At 43.1% G+C, this 20683-nt stretch overlaps 1 protein-coding gene across 1 annotated transcript in view; it reads left to right on the plus strand.

Annotated features, from left to right (window-relative positions):
- Positions 1-20683, plus strand: part of LOC138663940 (zinc finger protein 157-like) — an 84919-nt gene that overhangs the window by 33014 nt on the left and 31222 nt on the right. The gene's annotated exons all lie outside the window — the stretch shown is intronic.

The raw sequence follows: 20683 nt of genomic DNA on the forward strand, positions 1-20683 counted from the left end.
ACACTGCACAGTACCACTCCTCCTGTATATATACACTGCACAGTACCACTCCCCCTGTCCTGTATATATACACTGCACAGTACCACTCCCCCTGTCCTGTATATATACACTGCACAGTGCCACTTCTCCTGTCCTTTATATATACACTGCACAGTACCACTTCTCCTGTCCTGTATATATACACTGCACAGTATCACTCCTCCTGTCCTGTATATATACACTGCACAGTACCACTTCTCCTGTCCTGTATATATACACTGCACAGTATCACTCCTCCTGTCCTGTATATATACACTGCACAGTACCACTTCTCCTGTCCTGTATGTATACACTGCACAGTACCACTCCTCCTGTCCTGTGTATATATACACTGCACAGTACCACTCCTCCTGTATATATACACTGCACAGTACGACTTCTCCTGTCCTGTATATATACACTGCACAGTATCACTCCTCCTGTCCTGTATATATACACTGCACAGTACCACTTCTCCTGTCCTGTATATATACACTGCACAGTATCACTCCTCCTGTCCTGTATATATACACTGCACAGTACCACTTCTCCTGTCCTGTATGTATACACTGCACAGTACCACTCCTCCTGTCCTGTTTATATATACACTGCACAGTACCACTCCTCCTGTATATATACACTGCACAGTACCACTCCCCCTGTTTATATACACTGCACAGTACCACTTCTCCTGACCTATATATATACACTGCACAGTACCACTTCTCCTGTCCTGTATATATACACTGCACAGTACCACTCCCCCTGTATATATACACTGCACAGTACCACTCACCCTGTATATATACACTGCACAGTACCACTTCTCCTGTCTTGTATATATACACTGCACAGTACCACTTCTCCTGTCTTGTATATATACACTGCACAGTACCACTTCTCCTGTCTTGTATATATACACTGCACAGTACCACTTCTCCTGTCTTGTATATATACACTGCACAGTACCACTTCTCCTGTCCTGTATATATACACTGCACAGTACCACTCCCCCTGTCCTGTATATATACACTGCACAGTACCACTCCCCCTGTCCTGTCTATATACACTGCACAGTACCACTTCTCCTGTCCTGTATATATACACTGCACAGTACCACTCCCACTGTATATATACACTGCACAGTACCACTCCCCCTGTACATATACACTGCACAGTACCACTCCTCCTGTCCTGTATATATACACTGCACAGTACCACCTCTCCTTTCCTGTATATATACACTGCACAGTACGACTTCTCCTGTCCTGTATATATACACTGCACAGTACCACTCCTCCTGTATATATACACTGCACAGTACCACTCCCCCTGTCCTGTATATATACACTGCACAGTACCACTCCCCCTGTCCTGTATATATACACTGCACAGTACCACTTCTCCTGTCCTGTATATATACACTGCACAGTACCACTTCTCCTGTCCTGTATATATACACTGCACAGTACCACTTCTCCTGTCCTGTATATATACACTGCACAGTACCACTTCTCCTGTCCTGTATATATACACTGCACAGTACCACTCCTCCTGTCCTGTATATATACACTGCACAGTACCACTCCTCCTGTATATATACACTGCACAGTACCACTTCTCCTGTATATATACACTGCACAGTACCACTTCTCCTGTCCTGTATATATACACTGCACAGTACCACTTCTCCTGTCCTGTATATATACACTGCACAGTACCACTCCCCCTGTCCTGTATATATACACTGCACAGTACCACTCCCCCTGTCCTGTATATATACACTGCACAGTACCACTTCTCCTGTCCTGTATATATACACTGCACAGTAACACTCCTCCTGTATATATACACTGCACAGTACCACTTCTCCTGTCCTGTATATATACACTGCACAGTACCACTCCTCCTGTCCTGTATATATACACTGCACAGTACCACTCCTCCTGTATATATACACTGCACAGTACCACTTCTCCTGTCCTGTATATATACACTGCACAGTACCACTTCTCCTGTCCTGTATATATACACTGCACAGTACCACTTCTCCTGTCCTGTATATATACACTGCACAGTACCACTCCCCCTGTCCTGTATATATACACTGCACAGTACCACTCCCCCTGTCCTGTATATATACACTGCACAGTGCCACTTCTCCTGTCCTTTATATATACACTGCACAGTACCACTCCTCCTGTCCTGTATATATACACTGCACAGTACCACTTCTCCTGTCCTGTATATATACACTGCACAGTATCACTCCTCCTGTCCTGTATATATACACTGCACAGTACCACTTCTCCTGTCCTGTATGTATACACTGCACAGTACCACTCCTCCTGTCCTGTATATATACACTGCACAGTACCACTCCTCCTGTATATATACACTGCACAGTACGACTTCTCCTGTCCTGTATATATACACTGCACAGTACCACTCCTCCTGTATATATACACTGCACAGTACCACTCCCCCTGTTTATATACACTGCACAGTACCACTTCTCCTGACCTGTATATATACACTGCACAGTACCACTTCTCCTGTCCTGTATATATACACTGCACAGTACCACTCCCCCTGTATATATACACTGCACAGTACCACTCACCCTGTATATATACACTGCACAGTACCACTTCTCCTGTCTTGTATATATACACTGCACAGTACCACTTCTCCTGTCTTGTATATATACACTGCACAGTACCACTTCTCCTGTCCTGTATATATACACTGCACAATACCACTCCCCCTGTCCTGTATATATACACTGCACAGTACCACTCCCCCTGTCCTGTCTATATACACTGCACAGTACCACTTCTCCTGTCCTGTATATATACACTGCACAGTACCACTCCCACTGTATATATACACTGCACAGTACCACTCCCCCTGTATATATACACTGCACAGTACCACTCCTCCTGTCCTGTATATATACACTGCACAGTACCACCTCTCCTTTCCTGTATATATACACTGCACAGTACGACTTCTCCTGTCCTGTATATATACACTGCACAGTACCACTCCTCGTGTCCTGTATATATACACTGCACAGTACCACTCCCCCTGTATATATACACTGCACAGTACCACTTCTCCTGTCCTTTATATATACACTGCACAGTACCACTCCCCCTGTATATATACACTGCACAGTACCACTCCCCCTGTATATATACACTGCACAGTACCACGTCTCCTGTCCTGTATATATACACTGCACAGTACCACTCCCCCTGTATATATACACTGCACAGTACCACTCCCCCTGTATATATACACTGCACAGTACCACTTCTCCTGTCCTGTATATATACACTGCACAGTACCACTTCTCCTGTCTTGTATATATACACTGCACAGTACCACTCCTCCTGTCCTGTATATATACACTGCACAGTACCACTCCCCCTGTATATATACACTGCACAGTACCACTCCCCATGTATATATACACTGCACAGTACCACTCCCCCTGTATATATACACACTGCACAGTACCACTCCTCCTGTCCTGTATATATACACTGCACAGTACCACTTCTCCTGTCCTGTATATATACACTGCACAGTACCACTTCTCCTGTCCTGTATATACACTGCACAGTACCACTCCCCCTGTCCTGTATATATACACTGCACAGTACCACTCCCCCTGTTCTGTATATATACACTGCACAGTACCACTTCTCCTGTCCTGTATATATACACTGCACAGTACCACTCCCCCTGTATATATACACTGCACAGTACCACTCCCCCTGTATATATACACGGCACAGTACCACTCCTCCTGTCCTGTATATATACACTGCACAGTACCACTTCTCCTGTCCTGTATATATACACTACACAGTACCACTCCTCGTGTCCTGTATATAAACATTGCACAGTACCACTCCTCGTGTCCTGTATATATACACTGCACAGTACCACTCCCCCGTATATATACACTGCACAGTACCACTCCTCCTGTCCTGTATATATACACTGCACAGTACCACTTCTCCTGTCCTGTATATATACACTACACAGTACCACTCCTCGTGTCCTGTATATAAACATTGCACAGTACCACTCCTCGTGTCCTGTATATATACACTGCACAGTACCACTTCTCCTGTCCTTTATATATACACTGCACAGTACCACTTCTCCTGTCCTGTATATATACACTGCACAGTACCACTCCCCCTGTATATATACACTGCACAGTACCACTCCTCCTGTCCTGTATATATACACTGCACAGTACCACTTCTCCTGTCCTGTATATATACACTACACCGTACCACTCCTCGTGTCCTGTATATAAACATTGCACAGTACCACTCCTCCTGTCCTGTATATATACACTGCACAGTACCACTTCTCCTGTCCTTTATATATACACTGCACAGTACCACTTCTCCTGTCCTGTATATATACACTGCACAGTACCACTTCTCCTGTCCTGTATATATACACTGCACAGCACCTCTCCTCCTGTATATATACACTGCACAGTACAACTCCTCCTGTCCTCTATATATACACTGCACAGTACCACTCCTCCTGTATATATACACTGCACAATACCACTTCTCCTGTCCTGTATATATACACTGCACAGTACTACTCCTCCTGTCCTGTATATAAACACTGCACAATACCACTTCTCCTGTCCTGTATATATACACTGCACAGTACCACTTCTCCTGTCCTGTATATATACACTGCACAGTACCACTCCCCCTGTATATATACACTGCACAGTAACACTCCCCCTGTATATATACACTGCACAGTACCACTTCTCCTGTCCTGTATATATACACTGCACAGTACCACTTCTCCTGTCCTGTATATATACACTGCACAGTACCACTTCTCCTGTCCTGTATATATACACTGCACAGTATCACTCCTCCTGTCCTGTATATATACACTGCACAGTACCACTCCTCCTGTCCTGTATATATACACTGCACAGTACCACTCCTCCTGTCCTGTATATATACACTGCACAGTATCACTCCTCCTGTCCTGTGTATATATATATATATATATATATATATATATATATATATATATATATATATATACACACACACACTGCACAGTACCACTCCTCCTGTCCTGTATATATACACTGCACAGTACCACTCCTCCTGTCCTGTATATATACACTGCACAGTATCACTTCTCCTGTCCTGTATATATACACTGCACAGTACCACTCCCCCTGTATATATACACTGCACAGTACCACTCCTCCTGTCCTGTATATATACACTGCACAGTACCACTCCTCCTGTCTTGTATATATACACTGCACAGTATCACTTCTCCTGTCCTGTATATATACACTGCACAGTACCACTCCCCCTGTATATATACACTGTACAGTACCACTCCCCCTGTTTATATACACTGCACAGTACCACTTCTCCTGTCTTGTATATATACACTGCACAGTACCACTCCTCCTGTCCTGTATATATTCACTGCACAGTACCACTCCTCCTGTATATATACACTGCACAGTACCACTTCTCCTGTCCTTTATATATACACTGCACAGTACCACTTCTCCTGTCCTGTATATATACACTGCACAGTACCACTTCTCCTGTCCTGTATATATACACTGCACAGCACCTCTCCTCCTGTATATATACACTGCACAGTACCACTCCTCCTGTCCTGTATATATACACTGCACAGTACCACTCCTCCTGTATATATACACTGCACAGTACCACTTCTCCTGTCCTTTATATATACACTGCACAGTACCACTCCTCCTGTCCTGTATATATACACTGCACAGTACCACTCCCCCTGTCCTGTATATATACACTGCACAGTACCACTTCTCCTGTCCTGTATATATACACTGCACAGTACCACTCCCCCTGTCCTGTATATATACACTGCACAGTGCCACTTCTCCTGTCCTTTATATATACACTGCACAGTACCACTTCTCCTGTCCTGTATATATACACTGCACAGTATCACTCCTCCTGTCCTGTATATATACACTGCACAGTACCACTTCTCCTGTCCTGTATATATACACTGCACAGTATCACTCCTCCTGTCCTGTATATATACACTGCACAGTACCACTTCTCCTGTCCTGTATGTATACACTGCACAGTACCACTCCTCCTGTCCTGTGTATATATACACTGCACAGTACCACTCCTCCTGTATATATACACTGCACAGTACGACTTCTCCTGTCCTGTATATATACACTGCACAGTACCACTCCTCCTGTATATATACACTGCACAGTACCACTCCCCCTGTTTATATACACTGCACAGTACCACTTCTCCTGACCTATATATATACACTGCACAGTACCACTTCTCCTGTCCTGTATATATACACTGCACAGTACCACTCCCCCTGTATATATACACTGCACAGTACCACTCACCCTGTATATATACACTGCACAGTACCACTTCTCCTGTCTTGTATATATACACTGCACAGTACCACTTCTCCTGTCTTGTATATATACACTGCACAGTACCACTTCTCCTGTCTTGTATATATACACTGCACAGTACCACTTCTCCTGTGTTGTATATATACACTGCACAGTACCACTTCTCCTGTCCTGTATATATACACTGCACAGTACCACTCCCCCTGTCCTGTATATATACACTGCACAGTACCACTCCCCCTGTCCTGTCTATATACACTGCACAGTACCACTTCTCCTGTCCTGTATATATACACTGCACAGTACCACTCCCACTGTATATATACACTGCACAGTACCACTCCCCCTGTATATATACACTGCACAGTACCACTCCTCCTGTCCTGTATATATACACTGCACAGTACCACCTCTCCTTTCCTGTATATATACACTGCACAGTACGACTTCTCCTGTCCTGTGTATATATACACTGCACAGTACCACTCCTCCTGTATATATACACTGCACAGTACCACTCCCCCTGTCCTGTATATATACACTGCACAGTACCACTCCCCCTGTCCTGTATATATACACTGCACAGTACCACTTCTCCTGTCCTGTATATATACACTGCACAGTACCACTTCTCCTGTCCTGTATATATACACTGCACAGTACCACTTCTCCTGTCCTGTATATATACACTGCACAGTACCACTTCTCCTGTCCTGTATATATACACTGCACAGTACCACTCCTCCTGTCCTGTATATATACACTGCACAGTACCACTCCTCCTGTATATATACACTGCACAGTACCACTTCTCCTGTATATATACACTGCACAGTACCACTTCTCCTGTCCTGTATATATACACTGCACAGTACCACTTCTCCTGTCCTGTATATATACACTGCACAGTACCACTCCCCCTGTCCTGTATATATACACTGCACAGTACCACTCCCCCTGTCCTGTATATATAAACTGCACAGTACCACTTCTCCTGTCCTGTATATATACACTGCACAGTAACACTCCTCCTGTATATATACACTGCACAGTACCACTTCTCCTGTCCTGTATATATACACTGCACAGTACCACTCCTCCTGTCCTGTATATATACACTGCACAGTACCACTCCTCCTGTCCTGTATATATACACTGCACAGTACCACTCCTCCTGTATATATACACTGCACAGTACCACTTCTCCTGTCCTGTATATATACACTGCACAGTACCACTTCTCCTGTCCTGTATATATACACTGCACAGTACCACTCCCCCTGTCCTGTATATATACACTGCACAGTACCACTCCCCCTGTCCTGTATATATACACTGCACAGTACCACTTCTCCTGTCCTGTATATATACACTGCACAGTACCACTCCCCCTGTATATATACACTGCACAGTACCACTCCCCCTGTATATATACACCATGAAGGAGGAAGAGAAAACATATATCTTGCTGGGAGAAGAAGAGAGAGCAGTGGAGATAGCAGCGCAGTATGTGAGCGAATGTCATAGACTGCGAGAAAGAGAACTATGATGCCTTGGACTATAGCCCCCAACCTGGACCTGCCCCATCCACCTCCCCTATGCCATGGACTAAAGCCCCCTCCCTGGACCTGCCCCATCCACCTCCCCTATGCCATGGACTATAGCCCCCAACCTGGACTTGCCCCATCCACCTCCCCTATGCCATGGACTATAGCCCCCACAATGGACCTGCCCCATCCACCTCCCCTATGCCATGGACTATAGCCCCCAACCTGGATATGCCCCATCCACCTCCCCCACAGCTCCTACCCAACATCCCCACAGTCCCTATCCCTATTGCCTCTATACACTTGCTTTGGCAAAACTGATGTGTATTTGGTCCTGCCAATAAAGCTTCTTTGAATCTTGAATCTATATACACGGCACAGTACCACTCCTCCTGTCCTGTATATATACACTGCACAGTACCACTCCTCCTGTATATATACACTGCACAGTACCACTTCTCCTGTCCTGTATATATACACTGCACAGTACCACTTCTCCTGTCCTGTATATATACACTGCACAGTACCACTTCTCCTGTCCTGTATATATACACTGCACAGTACCACTTCTCCTGTCCTGTATATACACTGCACAGTACCACTCCCCCTGTTCTGTATATATACTCTGCACAGTACCACTTCTCCTGTCCTGTATATATACACTGCACAGTACCACTCCCCCTGTATATATACACTGCACAGTACCACTTCTCCTGTCCTGTATATATACACTGCACAGTACCACTCCCCCTGTATATATACACTGCACAGAACCACTTCTCCTGTCCTTTATATATACACTGCACAGTACCACTCCCCCTGTATATATACACTGCACAGTACCACTCCCCCTGTATATATACACTGCACAGTACCACTTCTCCTGTCCTGTATATATACTGCACAGTACCACTTCTCCTGTCCTGTATATATACACTGCACAGTACCACTCCCCCTGTATATATACTGCACAGTACCACTTCTCCTGTCCTTTATATATACACTGCACAGTACCACTCCCCCTGTATATATACACTGCACAGTACCACTCCCCCTGTATATATACACTGCACAGTACCACTTCTCATGTCCTGTATATATACACTGCACAGTACCACTCCCCCTGTATATATACACTGCACAGTACCACTCCCCCTGTATATATACACTGCACAGTACCACTTCTCCTGTCCTGTATATATACACTGCACAGTACCACTTCTCCTGTCTTGTATATATACACTGCACAGTACCACTCCTCCTGTCCTGTATATATACACTGCACAGTACCACTCCCCCTGTATATATACACTGCACAGTACCACTCCCCCTTTATATATACACTGCACAGTACCACTCCCCCTGTATATATACACTGCACAGTACCACTCCCCCTGTATATATACACTGCACAGTACCACTCCCCCTGTATATATACACTGCACAGTACCACTCCCCCTGTATATATACACTGCACAGTACCACTTCTCCTGTCCTGTATATATACACTGCACAGTACCACTTCTCCTGTCTTGTATATATACACTGCACAGTACCACTCCTCCTGTCCTGTATATATACACTGCACAGTACCACTCCCCCTGTATATATACACTGCACAGTACCACTCCCCCTGTATATATACACTGCACAGTACCACTCCCCCTGTATATATACACTGCACAGTACCACTCCCCCTGTATATATACACTGCACAGTACCACTCCCCCTGTATATATACACTGCACAGTACCACTCCTCGTGTCCTGTATATAAACATTGCACAGTACCACTCCTCGTGTCCTGTATATATACACTGCACAGTTCCACTCCCCCTTTATATATACACTGCACAGTACCACTTCTCCTGTCCTGTGTATATACACTGCACAGTTCCACTCCTCCTGTATATATACACTGCACAGTACCACTCCTCCTGTATATATACACTGCACAGTACCACTCCTCCTGTATATATACACTGCACAGTACCACTCCTCCTGTCCTGTATATATACACTGCACAGTACCACTCCTCCTGTCCTGTATATATACACTGCACAGTACCACTTCTCCTGTCCTGTATATATACACTGCACAGTACCACTCCCTCTGTATATATACACTGCACAGTAACACTCCCCCTGCATATATACACTGCACAGTACCACTTCTCCTGTCCTGTATATATACACTGCACAGTACCACTTCTCCTGTCCTGTATATATACACTGCACAGTACCACTTCTCCTGTCCTGTATATATACACTGCACAGTACCACTCCTCCTGTCCTGTATATATACACTGCACAGTACCACTCCTCCTGTCCTGTATATATACACTGCACAGTACCACTCCTCCTGTCCTGTATATATACACTGCACAGTATCACTCCTCCTGTCCTGTATATATATATATATACACTGCACAGTACCACTCCTCCTGTCCTGTATATATACACTGCACCGTACCACTCCTCCTGTCCTGTATATATACACTGCACAGTATCACTTCTCCTGTCCTGTATATATACACTGCACAGTACCACTCCTCCTGTCTTGTATATATACACTGCACAGTATCACTTCTCCTGTCCTGTATATATACACTGCACAGTACGACTCCTCCTGTATATATACACTGCATAGTACCACTCCTCCTGTCCTGTATATATACACTGCTCAGTACCACTCCTCCTGTCCTTTATACAGTTAGGTCCATATATATTTGGACAGAAACAACATTTTTCTAATTTTTGTTATAGACATTACCACAATGAATTTTAAACAAAACATTTCAGATGCTCTTGAAGTTCAGACTTTCAGCTTTCATTTGAGTGTATCCATATTAAAATTGGATAAAGGGTTTAGGAGTTTCAGCTCTTTCACATGTGCCACCCTGTTTTTAAAGGGACCAAAAGTAATTGGACAGATTCAATAGTTTTAAATAAAATGTTCATTTTTAGTACTTGGTTGAAAACCCTTTGTTGGCAATGACTGCCTGAAGTCTTGAACTCATGGACATCACCAGACGCTGTGCTTCCTCCTTTTTGATGCTCTGCCAGGCCTTCCCTGCGGTGGTTTTCAGTTGCGGTTTGTTTGTGGCCTTTCTGTCTGAAGTTTAGTCTTTAACAAGTGAAATGCTGCTCAATTGGGTTGAGATCAGGTGACTGACTGGGCCATTCAAGAATATTCCACTTCTTTGCTTTAATAAACTCCTGGGTTGCTTTGGCTTTATGTTTTGGGTCATTGTCCATCTGTAGTATGAAACGATGACCAATCAGTTTGGCTGCATTTGGCTGAATCTGAGCACACAGTATGTCTCTGAATACCTCAGAATTCATTTGGCTGCTTCTGTCCTGTGTCACATCATCAATAAACACCAGTGACCCAGTGCCACTGGCAGCCATGCATGCCCAAGCCATCACACTGCCTCTGCCATGTTTTACAGATGATGTGGTATGCTTTGGATCATAAGCTGTACCATGCCTTCACCATACTTTTCTCTTTCCATCATTATGGCAGAGGTTGATCTTGGTTTCATCTGTCCAAAGAATGTTCTTCCAGAACTGTGCTGGCTTTTTTAGATGTTTTTTTGTAAAGTCCAGTCTAGCCTTTTTATTCTTGATGCTTATGAGTGGCTTGCACCGTGCAGTGAACCCTCTGTATTTACTTTCATGCAGTCTTCTCATTATGGTAGATTTGGATATTGATACACCGACCTCCTGGAGAGGGTTGGTCACTTGGTTGGCTGTTGTGAAGGGGTTTTCTCTTCACCATGGAGATTATTCTGCGATCATCCACCACTGATGTCTTCCGTGGGCGCCCAGGTCTTTTTGCATTGATGAGTTCACCAGTGCTTTCTTTCTTTCTTAGGATGTACCAAACTGTAGATTTTGCCGCTCCTAATATTGTAGCAATTTCTCGGATAGGTTTTTTCTTGTTTTTGCAGCTTAAGGATGTTTTGTTTCACCTGGATGAAGAGCTCCTTTGACCGCATGTTTACTTCACAGCAAAACCTTCCAAATGCAGGCACCACACCTCAAATCAACTCCAGGCCTTTTATCTTCTTAATTGAGAATGACATAACGAAGGAATTTCCCACACCTGTCCATGAAATAGCTTTGGAGTCAATTGTCCAATTACTTTTGGTCCCTTTAAAAACAGGGTGGCACATGCTAAGGAGCTGAAACTCCTAAACCCTTCATCCAATCTTAATGTGGATACCCTCAAATGAAAGCTGAAAGTCTGAACTTCAACTGCATCTGAATTGTTTTGTTTAAAATTCATTGTGGTAATGTCTATAACCAAAATTAGAAAAATGTTGTCTCTGTCCAAATATATATGGACCTAACTGTATATACACTGCACAGTATCACTCCTCCTGTCCTGTATATATACACTGCAAAGTACCACTCCTCCTGTATATATACACTGCACAGTACCACTCCTCCTGTATATATACACTGCACAGTACCACTCCTCCTGTCCTGTATATATACACTGCACAGTACCACTCCTCCTGTCCTGTATATATACTCTGCACAGTACCACTCCTCCTGTATATATACACTGCACAGTACCACTCCTCCTGTATATATACACTGCACAGTACCACTCCTCCTGTCCTGTATATATACACTGCACAGTACCACTCCTCCTGTCCTGTATATATACTCTGCACAGTACCACTCCTCCTGTCCTGTATATATACACTGCACAGTACCACTCCTCCTGTCCTGTATATATACACTGCACAGTACCACTCCACCTGTCCTGTATATATACACTGCACAGTACCACTCCTCCTGTCCTGTATATATACACTGCACAGTACCACTCCTCCTGTCCTGTATATATACACTGCACAGTATCACTCCTCCTGTCCTGTATATATACACTGCACAGTACCACTCCTCCTGTCCTGTATACATACACTGCACAGTACCATTCCTCCTGTCCTGTATATATACACTGCACAGTACCACTCCTCCTGTCCTGTATATATACACTGCACAGTACCACTCCTCCTGTCCTGTATATATACACTGCACAGTACCACTCCTCCTGTCCTGTATATATACACTGCACAGTACCACTCCTCCTGTCCTGTATATATACACTGCACAGTACCACTCCTCCTGTCCTGTATATATACACTGCACAGCACCTCTCCTCCTGTATATATACACTGCACAGTACCACTCCTCCTGTCCTGTATATATACACTGCACAGTACCACTTCTCCTGTCCTGTATATATACACTGCACAGTACCACTCCTCCTGTCCTGTATATATACACTGCACAGTACCACTCCTCCTGTCCTGTATATATACACTGCACAGTACCACTCCTCCTGTCCTGTATATATACACTGCACAGCACCTCTCCTCCTGTATATATACACTGCAGTGTACCACTCTTGCTGTCCTGTATACATACACTGCACAGTACCATTCCTCCTGTCCTGTATATATACACTGCACAGTACCACTCCTCCTGTCCTGTATATATACACTGCACAGTACCACTCCTCCTGTCCTGTATATATACACTGCACAGCACCTCTCCTCCTGTATATATACACTGCACAGTACCACTCTTGCTGTCCTGTATACATACACTGCACAGTACCATTCCTCCTGTCCTGTATATATACACTGCACAGTACCACTCCTCCTGTCCTGTATATATACACTGCACAGTACCACTCCTCCTGTCCTGTATATATACACTGCACAGTATCACTCCTCCTGTCCTGTATATACACTGCACAGTACCACTCCTCCTGTCCTGTATACATACACTGCACAGTACCACTCCTCCTGTCCTGTATACATGCACTGCACAGTACCACTCCTCCTGTCCTGTATATATACACTGCACAGTATCACTCCTCCTGTCCTGTATATACACTGCACAGTACCACTCCTCCTGTCCTGTATATATACACTGCACAGTACCACTCCTCCTGTATATATACACTGCACAGTACCACTCCTCCTGTCCTGTATACATACACTGCACAGTACCACTCCTCCTGTCCTGTATATATACACTGCACAGTACCACTCCTCCTGTATATATACACTGCACAGTACCACTCCTCCTGTATATATACACTGCACAGTACCACTCCTCCTGTATATATACACTGCACAGTACCACTCCTCCTGTCCTGTATATATACACTGCACAGTACCACTCCTCCTGTCCTGTATATATACACTGCACAGTACCACTCCTCCTGTATATATACACTGCACAGTACCACTCCTCCTGTCCTGTATATATACACTGCACAGTACCACTCCTCCTGTCCTGTATATATACACTGCACAGTACCACTCCTCCTGTCCTGTATATATACACTGCACAGTACCACTCCTCCTGTCCTGTATATATACACTGCACAGTACCACTCCTCCTGTATATATACACTGCACAGTACCACTCCTCCTGTCCTGTATATATACACTGCGCAGTACCACTCCTCCTGTCGTGTATACATACACTGCACAGTACCACTCCTCCTGTCCCGTATATATACACAGCACAGTACCACTCCTCCTGTATATATACACTGCACAGTACCACTCCTCCTGTCCTGTATATATACACTGCGCAGTACCACTCCTCCTGTCGTGTATACATACACTGCACAGTACCACTCCTCCTGTCCTGTATATATACACTGCACAGTACCACTCCTCCTGTATATATACACTGCACAGTACCACTCCTCCTGTCCTGTATATATACACTGCACAGTACCACTCCTCCTGTCCTGTATACATACACTGCACAGTACCACTCCTCCTGTCCCGTATATATACACAGCACAGTACCACTCCTCCTGTCCTGTATATATACACTGCACAGTACCACTCCTCCTGTCCTGTATACATACACTGCACAGTACCACTCCTCCTGTCCCGTATATATACACAGCACAGTACCACTCCTCCTGTCCTGTATATATACACTGCAAAGAAAAAACATTGTATTTCAGCTCACCCGCATGGCAGAATTTATCATAGTCCAAATGTAATCCGAGCACGGAAAGCGTCTCTGTCCAACGCTGAGGTAAATGAGCAAAAAAGAAAAAAAAAATCCAGCTCCAGGAGTAAAATTAAACAAAAATTTTATTAAATATCTTTAAAAATTGGAAAGCTGCTTACCAAAAATATAAATCACAAAATAAGGATGAAGACAAACATCAATTCGCTGGACGCGTTTCGAGCGCCAAAAGCGCTCTTAAACTTCAGCATAAGAATGAACAGAAAGGTCCCGGATATAAAAAGCAATACAACAGGTGAGTATAATCAGTCTAATGTGAATCATTATCAAGCCGACACAGCGGCGAGAGAGAGATCCAGAACCAACTTAAAAAAAAAAAAAAAAAAAAAGGGGCACTGTGCATGACAAACATATAAAACAAATGCAAGAAAACATTGTAAAACACAAGTTAATAATGCAACATCGCTTCCTTCCTCAGATTTAATCCTGTGGGTACACGGGTATTAAGCAAATAAATCCAAAATGCTTCTTTATCGCGTAATTTCCTTTCTCTGTCTCCTCCTCTGTTGTTCCTATAGATCTGTTCAATCGCATAGACTTTTAAACTTTTGGTTTGCCTGTTATGAATTTTAATGAAATGATTAGAAACATTTGATACATGTCTCAATGTTGGTTGTGTGATATCATAAAGATGTTCACGAAATCTGTCCTTGAGTCTTCTAATGGTAGATCCAATATACAATAGTTTGCACTCAGTACATTCAATTACATAAACAATAAAATTTGTGTTACAATTAAGAAAGCTTTTGATGGAAAAAAATTTTTTGATTGTCAGAACAAGTGAATGTAGCAGTTTTTTTGATATATGGACAAGTTTTGCATGGGTGTGAACCACAACCATAAAATCCCTTAGTGGATAACCAAGTAGTAGAATTTTTACTGATTTTGGAATCTAAATAACTGGGAGATAAGATGTTGCCCAAAGTGGGGGCTCGTCTTGGTACAATTTTAATACCGTTTTGAAGAATGGTATGCATGATGTCATCATCTCTGAGAATATTAAGATTACGAAAAACAATATCCGAAATGGATTTAAAATATGTACAATATGTGAGTATTAAAGTTGGTGGATCCACAGATGTTTTGTTACTATTTCTTTTATTGTTTTTTTTGGAGCTAGTATTTATATTAATAAGATCTGATCTTTGTTTGGTATCCACTATATTAAAGGCACGTTCTATGCTCCAATTCGGATAATGTCTGGTATTTAAACGTTTCTTAATGGTGAGTTTTTCTTGTTCAAAGGCTTTATTATTGTTGCAATTTCGTTTGGCTCTAAGTGCTTCACCCAGTGGAATGGATTGTATGGTGTGAATGGGGTGAAAGCTTTTAGCATGTAAAATGGTATTACCTGCAGTCCTCTTACGATAGGTATGGGTTTGAATTTTGTTCATCATGTGTGCCTGTGAGAACTAAATCCAAAAAAGTTATACATGCTTTGTCACAAACATAAGTAAATTTGAGATTAAAAGGATTATTATTGATGTAAGAGACAAATTGTAACATGGAGTTATGATTACCAGACCAAACCAGCAATAAATCATCTATAAATCTAGAATACCACTTAATGTGTTCAAAAAATGGATTATTGGAAGAATAAATATAGCTCTCCTCCCACCAAGACATTACCAAATTTGCTACGGATGGGGAAAATTTCGCCCCCATAGAAACTCCATTGTTCTGAATGAAATATTTCCTGTCAAACATAAAATAATTATGTGATAATAAAAATGCGAGCACAGAAATGATAAGTGATTGAAACTCCTGAGAAAAGTCGCTATATTTAGCCAAATGAAATTGAATTGCATATAATGCGACTTTATGGGGAATTGAAGTGTACAATGCAACAATATCACAAGACAACCATGTCCACTGTGAATCCCATACAATGCCCTCAAACATATATAAGACATCCCTAGAGTCTTTCAAATAACCCGGGACTCTTTGCGCCAGAGGTTGCAATATAGTATCCAGCCATTCACCTAGGTGCTCACTATATGAGCCAATTCCCGAGATTATAGGTCTCATGGGAGGTGGAAAAATGTTCTTGTGTGTTTTAGGTAGAGCATGTAGAAAAGGAATCATAGGATTGTCAATGTAAAGGTAATCAGCCTGTTTTTGAGAGAAAAAACCTTGATTGAGACCATTGTCAATGATTTTTTTAGATAATGCTAAATATTCTGTAGTTGGATCAGATTTCAATTGACTATAGTCATTATTCGCTGATAACATATAGCTATAGATGGCTTCAAAATAATCACTTTTGTTCAAAATAACAACAGATCCTCCTTTGTCTGACATTTTTATAACGATGTCAGAATTATTTTTGATTTTTTCCAAGGATTCCCGTTCCAGTTTAGATAAATTAAACTTGTGAAATTGATGCGAAGAATTAGACATGAGTTTACGAATATCCCGTTCAATGTTCTCCTGAAACCGATCCATGGAATCCGTTCGTGTGTGTACAGTGTAGAACATTGGATTTTTTGTTTTGAAAAAGGATAAACAGTTAATATCCTGTTTTTGTTTATTTTCCGTATCCAACTCTAAAAGAGACGATAGACAATTTTGTTCGGAGAAATCCATTCCTGAAAATTCATTAGTAGTTGAAGATGAAGCATTAGGTGTGACCAATTCTTGTTTTTCTGTAGAAAAAAATGCTTCTTGACTGTTAGATCTCTGACAAATTTATTTATGTCTTTAAGAGTGGAAAAAATATTAAGACTCATATTAGTTGGAGCAAAGTTCAAACCACGTGACAAAAGTTTTATTTCTATGTCCGAAAAGGTATACACAGATAAATTCAGGACATCTAATGTGGTGTCCTGTTGTGGCTCCTCAGTCGATTCTGAAAGACGGGAGGAACAGGAGTGTTTGTGGTGTTTCCTGCCGCTCCTCCTCGTGCGTTGATGTTTGTCTTCATCCATATTTTGTGATTTATATTTTTGGTAAGCAGCTTTCCAATTTTTAAAGATATTTAATAACATTTTTGTTTAATTTTACTCCTGGAGCTGGATTTTTTTTTCTTTTTTGCTCATATATACACTGCACAGTACCACTCCTCCTGTCCAGTATATATACACTGCACAGTACCACTCCTCCTGTCCTGTATATATACACTGCACAGCACCTCTTCTCCTGTATATATACACTGCACAGTACCACTCTTGCTGTCCTGTATATATACACTGCACAGTACCACTCCTCCTGTCCTGTATATACACACTGCACAGTACCACTCCTCCTGTCCTGTATATATACACTGCACAGTACCACTCCCCCTGTCCTGTATATATACACTGCACAGCACCTCTCCTCCTGTATATATACACTGCACAGTACCACTCTTGCTGTCCTGTATATATACACTGCACAGTACCACTCCTCCTGTCCTGTATATATACACTGCACAGTACCACTCCTCCTGTATATATACACTGCATAGTACCACTCCTCCTGTCCTGTATATATACACTGCACAGTACCACTCCTCCTGTCCTGCGTATATATACACTGCACAGCACCACTCCTCCTGTCCTGTATATATACACTGCACAGCACCTCTCCTCCTGTATATATACACTGCACAGTACCACTCTTGCTGTCCTGTATATATACACTGCACAGTACCACTCCTCCTGTCCTGTATATATACACTGCACAGTATCACTCTGTTGTGATTAGGCAATTCAGTACCACAGTGAACATAGAGGTCAGAGCACATACAGTGATCTGACAATAATCCAAAAACATAGAACGAGCTCTGAGACGTGGGAACTCTGTTGACCGCAATCCCTAATCCTATCAAACAACACTAGAGGCAGCCGTGGATTGCGCCTAACGCTACCTATGCAACTCGGCACAGCCTGAGAAACTAGCTAGCCTGAAGATAGAAAACAAGCCTACCTTGCCTCAGAGAAATACCCCAAAGGAAAAGGTAGCCCCCCACATATAATGACTGTGAGTAAGATGAAAAGACAAACGTAGAGATGAAATAGATTTAGCAAAGTGAGGCCCGACTTTCTGAACAGAGCGAGGATAGGAAAGGTAACTTTGCGGTCAACACAAAGCCCTAAAAACCACGCAAAGGGGGCAAAAAGACCCTCCGTACCGAACTAACGGCACGGAGGTACACCCTCTGCGTCCCAGAGCTTCCAGCAAACAAATAGATAAGCTGGACAGAAGAAAAGCAAGCAAAATAGCAAAGGAAAACTTATCTATGCAGAGCAGCAGGCCACAGGAACGATCCAGGAGGAAAACAAGTCCAATACTGGAACATTGACAGGAAGCCAGGATCAAAGCACTAGGTGGAGTTAAGTAGAGCAGCACCTAACGACCTCACCACATCACCTGAGGGAGGAAACTCAGAAGCCGCAGTACCACTTCCCTCCACCAACGGAAGCTTACAGAGAGAATCAGCCGAAGTACCACTTGTGACCACAGGAGGGAGCTCTGCCACAGAATTCACAACAGTACCCCTCTCTTGAGGAGGGGTCACCGAACCCTCACCAGAGCCCCCAGGCCGACCAGGATGAGCCACATGAAAGGCACGAACAAGATCGGGAGCATGGACATCAGAGGCAAAGACCCAGGAATTATCTTCCTGAGCATAACCCTTCCACTTAACCAGATACTGGAGTTTCCGTCTTGAAACACGAGAATCCAAAATCTTCTCCACAATATACTCCAACTTCCCCTCCACCAAAACCGGGGCAGGAGGGTCAACAGAAGGAACCATAGGTGCCACGTATCTCCGCAACAATGACCTATGGAATACGTTATGTATGGAAAAAGAATCTGGAAGGGTCAGACGAAAAGACACAGGATTAAGAACCTCAGAAATCCTATACGGACCAATGAAACGAGGTTTAAACTTAGGAGAGGAAACCTTCATAGGAATATGACGAGAAGATAACCAAACCAGATCCCCAACACGAAGTCGGGGACCTACACAGCGTCTGCGATTAGCAAAACGTTGAGCCTTCTCCTGGGACAAGGTCAAATTGTCCACTACCTGAGTCCAAATCTGCTGCAACCTGTCCACCACAGTATCCACACCAGGACAGTCCGAAGACTCAACCTGTCCTGACGAGAAACGAGGATGGAACCCAGAGTTGCAGAAAAATGGCGAAACCAAGGTAGCCGAGCTAGCCCGATTATTAAGGGCGAACTCAGCCAAAGGCAAAAAGGACACCCAGTCATCCTGATCAGCAGAAACAAAACATCTCAGATATGTTTCCAAGGTCTGATTGGTTCGTTCGGTCTGGCCATTAGTCTGAGGATGGAAAGCCGAGGAAAAAGACAAGTCAATGCCCATCCTACCACAAAAGGCTCGCCAAAACCTCGAAACAAACTGGGAACCTCTGTCAGAAACGATATTCTATGGAATGCCATGTAAACGAACCACATGCTGGAAGAACAATGGCACCAAATCAGAGGAGGAAGGCAATTTAGACAAGGGTACCAAATGGACCATCTTAGAAAAGCGATCACAGACCACCCAAATGACTGACATCTTTTGAGAAACGGGAAGATCTGAAATAAAATCCATAGAGATATGTGTCC

This window comes from Ranitomeya imitator, chromosome 2, assembly GCF_032444005.1.
Source record: "Ranitomeya imitator isolate aRanImi1 chromosome 2, aRanImi1.pri, whole genome shotgun sequence".
Lineage (NCBI taxonomy): Eukaryota > Metazoa > Chordata > Amphibia > Anura > Dendrobatidae > Ranitomeya > Ranitomeya imitator.